This window comes from Hydra vulgaris, chromosome 04 (assembly GCF_038396675.1).
Source record: "Hydra vulgaris chromosome 04, alternate assembly HydraT2T_AEP".
Taxonomy (NCBI): domain Eukaryota; kingdom Metazoa; phylum Cnidaria; class Hydrozoa; order Anthoathecata; family Hydridae; genus Hydra; species Hydra vulgaris.
In genome coordinates this window covers 37,017,345-37,034,132 of record NC_088923.1, presented here as the reverse complement: position 1 = coordinate 37,034,132, position 16,788 = coordinate 37,017,345, and the positions used below count along the sequence as shown (strand labels likewise).

The 16,788-nt window shown below is 29.0% G+C and overlaps 1 protein-coding gene across 2 annotated transcripts in view; it reads left to right on the top strand.

The window, feature by feature from the left end:
- The window catches only part of LOC101239749 (otoferlin), a 209,604-nt gene that overhangs the window by 6,437 nt on the left and 186,379 nt on the right, over nucleotides 1-16,788 (top strand). The gene's annotated exons all lie outside the window — the stretch shown is intronic.

Here is a 16,788-nt window from a genome sequence, read left to right as displayed (position 1 = left end):
TATATATATATATATGTATATATATATATATATATATATATATATATATATATATATATATATATATATATATATATATATATATATATATATATATATATATATATATATATATATATATATATATATATATATATATATATATATATATATATATATATATATATATATATATATGTGTGTATATATATATATATATATATATATATATATATATATATATATATATATATATATATATATATATATATATATATATATATATATATATATAGGGGGAAGAGGGGGGCACGTTTATCCACTTTTTACATTTTCTGACATTAAAAGCTAAATATTATATTTAGAGTGGAAATAATAACTTCTATATATTACACTAAGTATCCTGCATATTTTAGTACCACAATTTTATTGATTAGATCATAATCAAAATAAAAAGTAAGGTAAAGATTTGTGTATCAAGTTGATACACACCATGGGGCAAGTTGATACATTTAATAAGACTTGAAAATAAAGCTTTAAAAAACTAATTAAGTAATCAAACACAAAAGATTAGGTAAACAAACACAAAAGATTAGGTAAACAAACACAAAAGATTAGGTAAACAGGTAAACAAACACAAAAGATTAAGTAAACAAACTAAAAAAAGATGTTTTTTTTTTTAATCACTCTAAACAATTTCCACAAATAAAAGCAGGAGTACCCACTGTACATTCTTCACGGGCCCACAATTTACAGTCTACACACTGAACCCATGTTTCCCTTGATCTACTATTTGAATAGGGCTCGCCACACACAAGACAGAAAGTATCATCAATGTTTTCATGTGAATTCGAAAACGAAGTCCTTACAGTTTTATTTTTTGATACGGCTGCAACTAATTTAGACTTTGGTTCTCCTTTTTTCTTTTTCTTTTGTTCTGCCAGGTCAATAGCCAGGTTTTTTGGTGTATCGGTCAAAATACGTGTTTTGCCCTGCTTTCTCCCTCGTTTACTCTGGTTTCGTGGTCCGACTTTAGGAAGTGGCCGTACCACATAGGGCGAGGCTATAGCTTGACTTTTGGCACAAAAATAGTTCTAGTAAATATGGAAGCTACTGGACTTTCCTTACATATCGCTAAAGAATCTGAAAGAGCTGATGTCGACGGTTGAAATTCAAATGAAGCTAAGTTCATAGTGACGTCTTCTTGAAGATGACCATTGTTTTCAGCAGTAGCAATTTCCTCCACGTTCAAAGCAGAATCGACACCTCCAGAAACTGCAGGATCTGGCCTATCACTAACAGACGAGGGCAGAAACAGGACAGCGTCAATCCAAAAACGATTGAAAGGAAAAATCCCTGTAGATTTGAAGCCTGACTGTTTGTTAGCAGGTGACATGGCAAGCTTGAATGCATTACAACATATAGCGGGAATGTCAAGAGGCTGCATTGGCCCCCCGGGATGGCTATTTAGCCAAGCATCGCACTGAACATTATAATGTCTCTTTAGTGAAAAAAATACTGAACGATCCAAAGGCTGCAGCCTGTGCGAACAATGAGGGAACTAAAGCATATGAATACCATTTTCCTTGGCATATTGAATAGGTTCAAGAAATACTTGAGATTCATGATTGTCCAACAGAAGCAGGACAGGTTGTGAAACTGTTGGTTTACAATATTTCAAAAATAGAAAAAAGTTCTCCCTTGTCATCCAGCCAGAAATATGACATGCTCCAACAGAGCCGGGGGGGACCTCCATCTACCATTCGTTCACAATACCTGACCCTAGGAAATATGAACATTGGAGGACATGCGTGTCCCAAGGCATTGACTCCACAGCACAAGGTTACTAATTTACCTCTCTCTGCACTTGTAACAGCTGCCACTTGTTTGACGCCTATTGGAGCTACTATTTTTGATGGTTTCTGAACTGGGGTTAGTCCAATCTCATCCACATTCCAAATGTTGTGTGGTTCGAAATGGAAACGAGTGTACAGGTTTTCTAAATTGTTGTAAAACAAATCAACATTTGTCCTGTTAAAACTTGTCATTCAACTTAAAGAAGTGGCCTCGGGCGTTCTGATAGACAGGACATTTTCATGTCTTTTCATGAAACCTTTAAACCAGTCTACTCCTGCAGATTGAATGGCATGCCAGGAACAAGGAATTATTTTTTGTAGACTCTTAGCATACTGATATGCAAGCTTTCTTGTTTCTTTTGGCGAAAGACCAAAAAACATTTTCGCTGCGTCTAGCAGATAATTAACAAGTTCTTGCTCTTCTGCAGCAGTAAATAATAGTTTATGTTTGGAACAACCAGATGTGGAAACTCCTTCCTTGGCTTTTTTGCAGAAACGAAGTAATGTCATTTTATTTAAGCCATGGGTCAAGGCGACAGTTCTGAGACTTTGCTTTTTTGACATGACTTTCTCAGCAGCAAGTTTAAAGACTTCCAATGAAGCCCCAAAAGTAGTTTTTCTTTTATATGTTCGCACCATCTGAAATTATAAAAAATTAAAAATGTTTACTTTCTCGGTAATTTAAATTTATATTTAATACCAATATAATCACACTACGAACTTTTAAGGTGTTTACAAATATACGAGAACATTGATACTAGCTGTACGGCAACTTAAACTCTGTTATAATTTTCATTGGTTGATTTCGAAATTTGGGTGCGTTTTTTTAGAAACGTGAAATATAAGAATGGAACAACTTAGTTGGATTGCAATCCAAAAGATTGGATTGCAAACGTTTTAAATAGTGGTATTAATAATAATTAGGCTGTAGGCCTAACAATGTTTTACTAGGCCTATTTACCTATTTACTATCTCTGCGAGAAAAAAAAATATTAGTCTACACCAAACAATTTAATTGCATTAATCCAAATACATAAACAAAAAAATATTCGGCTATATTCAAATGATTTATCAAAGGGGTAAGGTAAGAAATTAAAGTGTAATAAGTATAACTCAGCTCTCCATTTAAACATCAGCGGAGACTTCAAGAACCTGTCTTAGTTTAGCTTTTATGATGAGGTTCTCACTATTCTGCAGCAGTAACAATGAGGAGTATTGTTGCTTGTGAATAACAACATTAAGTGAATGGGCACTATGTTTCACAAATAATTCACTAGCACTGTTCCATGGTGGCTTGTTTAAAATCAAGCGAAGTACATTATTATATGCAACCCATTGACAATGGGTTTTTTCTCTAAAAACCCCACAACTGACATCCATAGATTGGGCTGCAAAAGATATTAAATAACATAATTTTTGTTTGTATTTGTGTAGAGCTGAACTTTCTATGGATGAGGTTAGCTTTAGCATACATAGAGCGCACGTGTTTTAAAATATCTTTGTCATCCTGCATATCGTTTGAGGTCAAGTGACTCAGGTATTTATACTGACTAGTGTATGTGAGAACCATGCCATATAATGTGAGACGAGGGCTACTTACAAGGGGTTTATAAATTTGTTATAAACTATATCATATTTTACAGCGTAACTGGAGCATAAGTCAAGTAAGATCTAGAGACCTTTGGCTGAGGGTGTACACAGGGCAATATCATCAGCATAAAGAAGATAGTTAACAAGAGAAGGACCCAAGCAACAGCCTATGGTAGTTTCATTGAGTAAAACACTAAGATCGTTAATATATATTAAATAGAAGGGGAGAGAGTACACATCCTTGTCGCACTCCATTACTGATATTAAATGTTTTGGATAATATTCCACCCCAAAGGATCTGAGCTGCAATAGCACCAATAGGCATGTATCTATGACAAAGCATGGAGGAAAAACACAATAGAGATAATGCTTCAACTGGAGTCCAAAATGTTCAGCTTTTTTTCCACAGGACAAATGATTTATGATAGATTGGACTTCATCAGGAGTGACAAGATAGGCATCATCTTTAAGAAGATTACAGTGTTTAACTATAAAAGTGTCATTAATATTGCATGTTGACATGACTGAGTTGAACAGGGTGGAATAGTTATTATACCACATGTGGCATAGATTATCAGGACCTGAGGCAGATTCAATAGAGGGTGGAAGACTACATTTATCGCTGCGAATACAAGTCACGGTAGACCGGAAACTGGTATAGTTCTTATTTGCTAAGCTGTTCGCCAACTTTTCTGCTTTTATAGTATCTTCTTTTTTTTGCAGAAACAAATGGCATATTTATATAAGGCTCTTGAATTTTTAAAAAGATTGAAGATTGGGCCAAATTTTGGTTTATTATAGCTACGTCATAAACAGAACTCATCTTTAGCAGCCTTATGAGCATCTTTCACATAATCTGTCCAACCTGTCGTAGGTTATTTTCTATTGAAACTTGATTTAGAACAATTAAGACACTGAGATGAAGATTGAGTAAGAGATTCATTCAGGGTATTGTAGAAGTGGTTAATCAGCTTAATATGCTCATGTGAGTAGCAGTGTACATTACTACAGTTAATTACTTCAAACTGACCCATTTTAATTGAAGACAATAAGATAAACACAGTGGAAGTATACTCCTTTATCATAATGGTCGACAAAGCATTGAAATTTATTTTAGAGGATCTTGTTGAAGTAGGGTGAGCAGTAGAGGAAGATATATCAATTTTAAACGAGATATCAAACGCAAGAGGGAAATGATCAGATGAACTAGTTGACTGAATTATTTCGAATTTATTACCGTTGCATAGAGACCTTTGGGAGACAAGGCAGTGATCCAAGAAGAGGTGCCCCATGCTTCACTAACAAAGGTAAAGGAATCATGTGAAAGACAGATATCAACTGTAACAAAATGTTCATCAGTACAAAAATCAACTAGGAGACTACTACATCGAGACCGAAATCTTGGATCACAATTAAAGTCACCAGTCATAACAAATTTACCATTTAAATCTGAAATAAGAGCTGAGAAACTACCAAGGCATTCAAGATACTTACCAACATTCTCATATGAATCACAAGGCATATTGACATTGATAATTGTAAACTTATCAGAAAAGTTATTTACAAGTTGGATAGCAACAGACCATAAATTATCAGTAGTAACAGCTCAAGTTCTACAGAAGACAGAATCACGACACAGGATAGCAACATCACCAAACGGTCTGCCACAAACAAAACCTGTTTAAGAATCAGTTGGAGTTACTCCAAAGCCAAAAAAACCAGGTACAATGTTATTCAAGAAACTAAGTTCAATGTTGAGTAACCAAATCTCTTGGAGAAAGATGATATCATATGTTGCAGACAAAAGTACTAATTCGTGTGTAGAACTTTGTACACCACGACAATTAAAGCTACAAATTCTTAATGCTACCGTCATAGAGCCTGAAAGCATCTCCAGCAGAAACATATACTTTAAAGAAAGAGTGATATTTACTTGTAACATTTTTCAAGCAAGTGACTTTAGTTTTTTAATGTTGACAAATTCAGCTAATTCTTCAGCAGAGGCAATTGGCGATAAACGAGAAACAAATGTAGAAGTAGCTCTAGAGCAATCATACGAATAAAGTGGTTTTAACATACATAAATTGTTTGGAATTTTTCCAGAACCAATAAGCACTTTTTTCTTTTGTTTTTTCTTCCGATGAGTAACAGTTTGGAAATCAACAGGGTCCAATACTGGTTGAGAGGTCTTATAAGATAAAGGATGACAAGCTAGAATCAAACGAATCAATAAGGAAATCAGTTGCTACAACTGGTTAGTAAATAGTTAAAGATGTTGTGTATAATATTTTATGTTATGAACTAAACTATTTATATATATATATATATATATATATATATATATATATATATATATATATATATATATATATATATATATATATATATATACATATATATATATATATATATATATATATATATATATATATATATTTACATACGTATACAGAAAGTGACAGTGAAGCTATCCAAAAATATATATCTTCTTTCAGAGGAAGGTCATCTCATTATGTTATTGGAAAAACTAAAAAAATTTACTTATCTAAAGATTTAAATATCTCTAAAATGTTTGAACTATTCAAACATGCTTACCCAACTGTTAAAGTAGGATACAAAACATACAGAGTAGTTTTTAACAACAAATTTAACAATGGATTTGGCTTTCCACGAAAAGACACTTGTTTAGCTTGTGATGAATTCATTGTAAATATAAAACTCACTGAACAAGAGCTTTTAAATGCAGTAGGTGAAGATATTAACAAACTTAATCATAACAAAAAAAGTTCTTGAAACAGAGCATAAATTTCACACAAGAAAAACTGCAGTACTTTATAACAGAAAACCAGATGCAAAAAAACGAGCAAAAAACTCAGACACGTTTGAAGCTATTGCTTTTGATTTTCAGAAGAATTTACAGTTGCCTAATAAATCAACTAACAAAGTGTATTACCAAAGCTTAAGTTTTTTTCATTTAATATACACATCCCATCCAGTAATGAAGTTTTTCTTTATACATATGATGAAATAACAGTAAAAAAAACGGAGCTGGTGATGTTTGCTCTATGCTTTATCATTCTATTATTATTTATCTTTCTGACATTTTTTTTTACGATAAATGTGCAGGACAAAACAAAAATTACACTGTGTTTCGTTTTTTGCATTGGATGGTTCACTTTCAAAAACATTTTAAATGAATTAAATTGTTATTTCCTGTACGATGTCATTCCTATATGGAATGCAATCGTGACATGGCAAATGTTAATATAAAGGCTAATGTTGAAATTCCTGAGGATGTTGTCAGATTCTTAAGAATTGTAGAAAAAAATCTTCCCCTTTTAATGTTGTAAATTTTTTCAATGAAACTTTTTTCAGATTTTCTGATTATTTGAAACAATATTATAAGTGCGCATGTCCGATAAAAACTCGACCATAGAACTTGTCATTCAAGATATACACCCTGCACTGCTTCTCTTTCGTAACAACTGGAATGGCAATATTGAAAATACTGCTTTGGTAAAACTTAGACAAAATAATCAAACATAAGCTGCTCTCAATCTGTTCAATATGTATTCCTCAGTTCTACCAATAAGTACTGCCAAGTATAGTACGACTTACAAGTTCTAAAGCGCCAATGTTAATCTGATAATCACAGTTTTTTTGATAATCTTGTTACTTTAAACACAAGAATACAAGGTTCGGCATCAGAAGATTCAGATTAGAAAAATATATTTTAATTATTGTTACTCCACAATACTCCACAATAGACGTTAACAAAAGGTAATAATTTCCCATAGAAGTTTCAGCGCGATAACAAAAAGAAACTAGCTAAAGAAACAGTAGGGTCGACTGTCTTTTGAAGCCTCTTATATCATTAGGAGCCCATTTTTTTAAAATTGTTTTGTTTTTAAACAAAAAAGAAGAGCTAAAAATAGTGTTTACGTCATTTAAAAAATCCGAGGAAAGTTAGTGATGTCCATTTATTGATAATGAACTTTAGTTTCTAAAAAAACATTTAAAAAATATTCAATTTTTTTTAATAAATAATCTGATATAAATATAGTCAATCTATATATAAACTAAACTGCAGTGTATAAACAAAATTTTAAAAAACGTTTTAAACTTTAAACATTGATTTCTCCAAATAAGAAAAATGTGACCACGCTGGTTTTTCCACTGAGATCTTCATATATATATATATATATATATATATATATATATATATATATATATATATATATATATATATATATATATATATATATATATATATATATATATATATATATATATATATATATATATATATATATATATATATATATATATATTATGTACCGTATTTTGTTTGCCTTTATATACCTACATTATAACATAATGCAAAAGTTTTTTTTATAAAAGTCGATGTTGAGCTATTCTAAAATAAATATAGAGTCAATAATGACACATTCTAAAATCAGATGTAAATGAACCCCCTAAAACCCTGAAGATTTTTTTAATTGCATCATAAAGAGAGCAAAGTTTACACTTAAAATTGAAAACATAAACAAAAACATAACACATGATGCTTATATTAATCTTTTAAAATTAACTTATCTATGAACTAATTTCAAAGTATCCTTTGCAGGCAATTGTAAAGATTTCGGAGTTCCACGAACTGTATTGATTCCTTGCTTATGGCCTTTAACTACTAAATTCAAATTATGTAAACTTCGCTTCGAGATAAGTCTTTAACATTGTCTAGACATTTATCGCAATAACAAAGCAAACACTTTTCGGATTCCATTTTACAAACCATTTTTTCATTTATATATTTTTAATCCACCGTAATTAGGCTACGTCCAAACATTAGCTTTATGTTCTGGTGAACTGTGCGTTCTCAGCTACAATGGGAAAAACAAATCTTCTAAAGAATCTACAGTTATACATCATTTTAGACATAAATCTTAGTTTAAATTTTTCTGTACTCCTTGAAAATGTCATTTAAGTTAACCAAGAACAATACTTTATACACTTTTTTAGCACCAAAAGACATACAAAGTACTTTTTTTTTTTTTTGCATAAGCACTTTTTTAGCACCAATGCTTATAGATACAAAGTACTTTTATTTTTGAACTAGTTCTGCTAAATGCCTCGTGCTTATAAAACTTTAAAATTTTTCTTTCTCGCATTTGCATTGCAACACTTCTTTTGAAATAAAAATTCCACTTTTTGCCTTTAATTTTTTGCGATTCGCTCCTTTTATTCTAGTTCTCTGCTTTTACCATTCGCGTTTTTTTAATCTCGACCAATTATTCAGAATAAGAGTAGATTTGATAGTTAAAGATTTACAATCATGAAATTTAGTGATGGCTTCATCATCCATCAAAAATAGCTAAAAATATGAAACTTCAGTCAGTAATATTTCTGCATCTAAGAAAAAAGCAGATATTGATTAGATTAAAGATTGGAGATGGAATTAATGAGGAAACATTCAGCGGTATGAATATGAAATCTAAGAGTGAAAAGAAAAGTTATAAAACTGACACCTTATAATATTTTACAGACGCATAAAAGCTATAACTGGAAACAAAATTATAAATAATTTACATATTTGTGATTGTATTGCTCTAGGTAGTGGTGCCTACAACCTAGTCAAGTTAGGGTATAGATACCTTGTATTGTTTTTGGTCAATCACTTCATCTGAACAAAATGAGTTATCGTAAAAATTGGAGTGTGTTGAAGATGATAATTAGGAACACAAGAATGATACTTTTGATTTTTTTTCAACTGAAGATCTAAATAAGAAAAGCTTACTTGACCTATGCTATTTTGAAACTTATTTTTGCTAATGGTAACTTTAGTTGTTAGTGGCTACTTTAGTTCTGAAAAAAATCTTTGAGCATCCAAAAATAATTTTCACCTTAAAAATTCAGCAGCTGTTATAATAGTTAAAATGAACATTTGTTTTTGGTATCATCCGCAAGTGTATTTTGAAAACAGTGCTAGATACAGCCATTAACGCGGTAAGCAAAGATAAAATTGCATAAATTACATCTTAAATAATTAACAATCCCGCCGGCATACTTTAAGCTGATTTTGAATGAAAGATATGCGTATTTAAAGCAAATTTTAATAAAAATTTATTTACATCATTTTAACTATATTTAAATTTAGTTAAACTTAAATAAATATTAAATAAATATTAGAATAATATATATATATATATATATATATATATATATATATATATATATATATATATATATATATATATATATATATATATATATATATATATATATATATATATATAAATATATGTATATATATATATTTATATATATATTTATATAAGAATTTTAGATAAATATATCTTATATAAATATGTCTATAATATATAATATCTATTATGTAAATATATTATAATTAGATATAAGTTTATTTTATCGTTTCTAACGTAAGGCATTTTTTGCAAAAACTGTGTAAAAAAATCAATATTTTTTAGTTTTGATTATAAAAGCGATCTCTTGCTTAACTGTAATTACACTTGCTTAACTGTAATTACATTATGACTTTACTGTAAAAATAACCAGTCTACTAAAATTGATTCCACAAATATTTTATTAAAAAAGGAAGTGTGTGATGGCAAAGCGACGAAGGTTTATCTTCTATTGAAAAATAAAACAAAAAAAATGATTACAGTAATATAAACTTTATCGAAGAGACTATTTGTAAGACCAAACGGACGAATATCCTCAGAGGTTATTTGTCAGTCTGGGTGTAGAAATATCACCAGCCAAATTTAAAAGTAGAAAAATTTACTAAATTAAACCCATATTTAAACCGAAGGTAAAAGTAATCTGAATGGTGTAAGATAGTTAATTAGAACTATTTTTATAATAATTATAATTTATTCTAAAAAGTAGACATGCTTACTATTGTATTAAGTACTTAATTCTTTAAAAAAAAAGTACAAATAGAAAAAAAACAAAAACCCCCCACCATTTTGGGATGATAAAGGGAAACCGAACTAACAAACAAAAATAAGCAGAACACAAAATTAGACATTAAATTAGCAACCATAGTATAAAATACATTTTTTAGAGTTGAAATAATTGTTAAAAAAAGTAACAAAATTGTAAAAGCATTTTAATTTATCTTGAATACCACACGTTTCATTTTCAGAAACATTTGTTACTAAACAATACTTTAACCTTTTTTGACATATATATACTTTTTTAAATTATTTCCGTTTTTTAAGTGACTGGAACATTTTTATTAAAAAAATGAAGACAGTAATAGTAAATATTTTTCAAAAGTAACTTCTACAATAAGTTAAAAGATTGAAGTAGATAATTTTTGAGATATGGATTTGTTAAAGAAAATGTTGGCAATAGTAAATTTTACTTGACGTAAATTGTTGTAAGTTTGTCAAATCTTATTAAAACGCTTACAACTTGGTACCAAAAGAAAAGTGTAAGAGTGGGCTGCAAATTAATAACAGTTTAAGACATTAACAATGATGCAGGATAAATCTAAAGAAAGAATTTCAAATTAAAAATATGTTTAAATTTTTACCGTCATTTTTTTCATTTATGAAGCCGTCTTTCTTTACGCTATCATATGTCGGATTATCTACCTTTTTTTCTATTGAAGTATATACTCTTTCTAAAAAAATAAGTAAGATATCTTAACTTTGGCATTTGTATAAGACTTGTATTTGTATAAATGATTTTGTCAGGTATCTAATATTTATGGTGAACTTATGTAACTACTACTTAAATGATTTTTATGTAACTATCTCTGTTTAATGCTAAATTTTATATGATTTAAAAACTTGTCTGCATCACAATTATTCTCTTCTAGACCAAAAAAAAAAACTTCTAGGTGGGCATCCATGATCACCAAGTGCTAAAATAGCTAGTAAATAACGCTCTCTAAATCAACGGGAAGATTTGGAAAGCTAAGTTCAAAGTTTAAGTGTAAAAATGCTTGATATTTGCAAAAACCTCCGGTAACTCCATTATAACAACTACAAACCCCCAATTTTTAACATGGTGAACATTAATAGTTTTTGTAATGTTGCAAAGATTTTTATAGAATTATCTTGGGGTAGATTTGTGATTATAAGCAAAATCCAACAACCTTTTGCATAAATAGTTCTCTGGTGCAGTCACTGTAAAATCAATGAGAGCTACCAAATTGTAAGCTTAAGTTCGTTTTAAAACAAAATCTTTTAAAACGCAAATAGTAGTTTCACTAAAATTAATTGTTTTTTGTAATTAGAAACATTCGATATTGGAGACATCATTCAGTTTTGCGGACAAGCTTTTTTTCAAGATGAGCTGCAAATATGGGATGTTCAATTCTTATTTCATTGACAGCATTCTCAAGATCTTCTTCTGTCCTTGCATACATTACCTATAACATAAAAGTAACGGAATACAGTTTTTACACTGAAAAATTAAAAGAATAAATTAAATCTTTATTGAAGTTATTACGGTTAATATTACATTTTATTTACAAAAAATATTAAACTTATTTATTATATTTGAAAAAATTAACAGACTTTTTGAAATTTTTCCATGACTCTTCTTCTGGAAGATTTTTCAACATGGGTAGAAATCCATCTCCAATGTATTTGCTCAGCATGAAAGTGACACAAAAGTTTGTTTTTTTTAACATTAAGGTTTTACAATAAATTGTGTAGGCATAAACTGCCTGTTATATAATACTTGACAATTTTCAAAATATTTCAAAAAAAAACTTCTATCACTATTGTTATTTAATGACCATTTACAGACGTTTTACAGATGGCCAAACCAATAAAAGTGCATTTTTTTCAGCAAGTGATTCATCAGTCATTAAAGCATTAGGAGTCTGAATCAAAATTAATTGTTACTCAGCAAATTTGTGTTGCATTAAGTATATATAACTGTAACAACAAAAGAAAAAAACTGACAAAAATTATAAACGTGACCAACTTATGTCATGGCACACTAATTCTGATCACATTTGCAATGGGGTGATGTAAGTTCTCAATACTTTAAATATTCAGTATTGTTAAACCAAAATATAAAGTCTAATTTAAATATTTTGGCATTTATCAATTATAAAGTTAAGCACAATTTTAGAACTGCAAAATGGATTATATAGCATATTGGCAGTCTATAACTAAATAACTCCAGTTCATTTAACTTTATTATGTTAAATGATGTGAAGTGACATCAATTAGATACAAGTTAAAATATAAAACCCAATTATATCCGAAGTTAGTAAATACAAGAATGTAAACTTTACTCTCTTAAAGGTTTCATATAGTATGCAGCCCACTACCAGCAATATATTAAGGGATAATTTATTGCTTATAGGGGCCCCTTATACTTTTATTGAAAAATTGGATATAATTTTAAAATAGTACGCACACTGCTACCTCAAAAAGCATTTGGATGTTCATCTTTAAACAATTGGAAGGCTTGTCTGAAGTTTTCCTCTGTTTGAGGTAGATGAAAAAGCATAACAATAGGCATGGCACCCGCTTTAGTTGCCACTGTAAAAATTGTAACATTAACATGAGTACTGTCACAAGACGAAGTTGAGTCAATAGATATAAGTCAAGAAGATGCAAGATTTTGTTGCACTCTTTCCATAATGGGAGTTACCACTTTTAAAGACAAAACACTTCCTTTATCTCTAAATGATACCTTTGCTCCTAAAAAGTTTTTAAAACAAAAGTTACATTATTATTGTTATCAAGTTGTAGTCAATGCTCCTTAGCCCAGGTGATAGCAACTCAAATAAGAGAAAGAAAACTGATACAAAATCTCCGCTTAAGTATTATTCAGGTATGTACTCTTATAAAACTGGTGGAATTATATTGAACATGTTACTTATCATGTAACAAAAGTGTTAGTTAAAGTGTGATACTATATATTTAGACTTTAATGATTGTTAGGTAATTATAATAATGACAAAGTATATGATAAAAATGAAATGTTAAATCTTAAAGAGTAATCACATGTCTAATTCAATCAAGAGTGATTGTGGGCAGAGGAATTGTGGACATAAAATTTTAAAAAATAACACCGATGACAAAAATCAAAAAATCAGTGCACAATTAAAACTAATGTACACTATTTGTAATGCAATCGTTACAGGTTTGTTGTTTATTAAACTGTTATTGAACAGTTCTTTGATGAGAGACTTTTAGATAACTGTAACTTTACTAAATTTTTTTCCAAAACAATTTAATTAATACAAGAAAGTAATAAAACAGTTTTAAAAACAAAAAATATGAAAAGACTATTAAAAAGTGATAATTTGTTAATGAGAAACAAATAGAAACAACAACAAAAAATTTTATATGATTACTTAAAACAAATATTTTTGAATACCTTGTTTTTCATACTCTGCACACTTCTCCTTAACTTTTTGCAAAAGATCAGTTTTACAAAAATGTGTTTTCTATGGAGTGAGTGTAAATAGTATACTGTAGATACTTTTAGATTTTTAGAAGCATCAGCAAGAGTGTTTACTCTTACTTTTTGAGACATTTCAATTTTATCTTTATGTAACTGAACTGCCTCACTTGGTGTTAAACCATCCATAAAGTGTTGGTAAAACTCATTCTTTGTTTCGTCACTGATTCGAAGATGCTTATTCGAGTCTGTTACAATTATGTTATGTGTATGTTTACAGGACACATTTATAACAGCAGACAGAGGTATTTCCAGATTTAAATATACATCATTTTTTATATTATCTCTATTAGGCTTTTTTATTTTTAATACTAACAAAACTATTGCATTTGTCATTTCTTGTTGTTTTTTTATCTTTGCACTTGTGTGAAGAATATGTATATGGGTCAAATCATTACATTTCAACCAATTTGAAGAAAACTTTGTGGGTCACTATCCCTGATTTTCCTGATTTTTATATATTGTTATGTGCATTATGTAGATAGGCTAACCTTGAAATTTCAGACTTCCAAGTACGACGGTTCAGAAATTATAGCCTTAGAAACATGACACAGTGATTTACAAATGGTCAAAACACTTCGATTTACAAATGGTCAAAATAAACTATTTTAGAGCTGTATAACTTTTTTGACACGTGTCTAATATTTTCTAGAGCTATTTTCTGGATAGTTCACTTTTTAATAAAGTGGTTTTTATTAACTTGTGTTAAATTAGAAAAAAATTATGACCTCCTCAACTTCGGAAAAAACACTAAAATTGCTAAAATATACTAAATTGAAACTAACTGTAGCATTTTTCTATTCATCCACAAGTCTTTACAGATAATTTTTCTGATTAGCTACTACAGCCTGCAATAAATGGGAAAAATATTGGCAGTTTGTTGCAGTTTAGAACTCAAATACATCTAAAAGCAAAATGCCCACTCGCCTTAAAAGTCCAATTTTCAGCCATTTTGAGATGCTTGTAAATTTTTCTAACACTTTGTTTTGATTTAAGATTAACAGCATATAAGACCATTGGACCCAACTATCTGAAAATGCAAACATTATAAACTTGTCAAATTCAAAAAAAAAAATGCTAGCATTTTTAAAAACCCTATTTTTCAATTATCAACGGTTGAATGTGTTACTAGAAACCAGTGCCCCACTAATCTGCCAACTAGCCTATGTGAAGATTGCAACTAATCATAAGTTATGTCTTAGTAAAACGAAAGATGTGGCTGGTTGCCTTCTCCTTAATCTGGTCTTTATAGTAGATAGGGACTCAAATAAAGAGGGCAGTATTTTTTTAGAGACCTTCATTATGGTTCAAAGATCTCTAAATTAATTTAGATAATTAGATACTTAATATCTAGTTATCTAAATTAATTTTAAGTTGAAAGCGTTATTTCTTTAAATTGTATTTTATTATAGGTGATCAGTGGTCTGGGCCTAACCCCCATCCTATATGGTGAGGCGAGGGAGTGCTGCTACATCGACTATCTTATAGCATATATATGTATATATATACACACATATATATGTATATATATGTATGTATATATATATATATTTCAAAAATTGTATGAACAATACGTTTTATATACCAGAAATTTAATTGTAAACTAAATTTTTTTTAAATGTAGTGTGAAACATCACTCACACACATATATGTGTGTGTGTTGTGTGTATAGTTGTAATCAAACGTGCTACTAAAAATACAACATAATTTTTAAGAACATTATTTTATTAAAGAAAAAAAAGGAAGAGCTTACAAAAGAATTTACAAAAAAAAAAGAAAAAAAAAAAAAGAAAAACTAAAAAAATTAAAATCAATAAACTAATTAAAGTTCATAAAATAAAAAAGTGGAAATAATGAAACCTCTATTATTAAACCTCTCATGAAACCTTTCAGGGGACTTAATATGCTTTTTAAATATCCAATTAGTCTTCGAAGCAACATTATACATTTTAACCCAAGTTTTACATTCTTTTAATGTATTTAAGTTTGCACGCAGTACAAAAAATTCTTCAGTTTCTTTTACAACAATTGTTAAAAAATCTGTGGGAAAAATTGCGAATTAATGCCATAGATATCCTTTTTAATTCTCTGTAAGTAGGTAAAAACTGTTTTAATGTACTTTTTTTTTAATATAAAATGTGCTACAAAATTTTTTCAACATATAACATTGTACAGTATTATTTACCAACACATGATCTTTATTTTTAAAAGAAATAAATTTTATTTTATATTTGATTTTTTATTCAATTCACTCTAAACAAGGCAAAAAGCATCCGCTGTTAAGTTTGGATGTTAACTGTTAATAACTGTTTGGATGTTTGGAGTTTGGAGTTACTAGAAAACGAAGAATAGAAATAAAAAGAAAAAAAGACAAAAGACTTAAAATATTGTAGATTGTATAAGTTGGGAAAACATGAGATTGGGAGAGAATTAGCTGAATGAAGTATTAAACCAGAATGCGTTCTGGTAGAAGTAAAGATTATTAGGAAATAAGAAACATTTATTGTTTTCTTTGTAACTCCAAAAAAAGTTTAAAAAAAGGGTAAGGGTCAGCTATCATATTCAGAACTAACCAATGATTCATACATTTCACTTTATAATGTGAATAGTCACAGTCGTAAACATTTATTAACAGTTATAAAAGACTGTGACAACTTAAAATAACTCAGTAATTTTGATCAAATATACGAGATAAATATACAATTAATAATTGTAATAGTAATTAACAGTAATAACAACAATAATAACAATAACATTAGTAATAGTAATATAATATATAATATTAATGTTATTATTAATTACAATAATTATAATAGTTGTTATAATTATTACAATACCAATAGCAGTAACAAGAATATCAACAATAGCAACAATAGCAATACTAATTAACTTAATTTAAGAT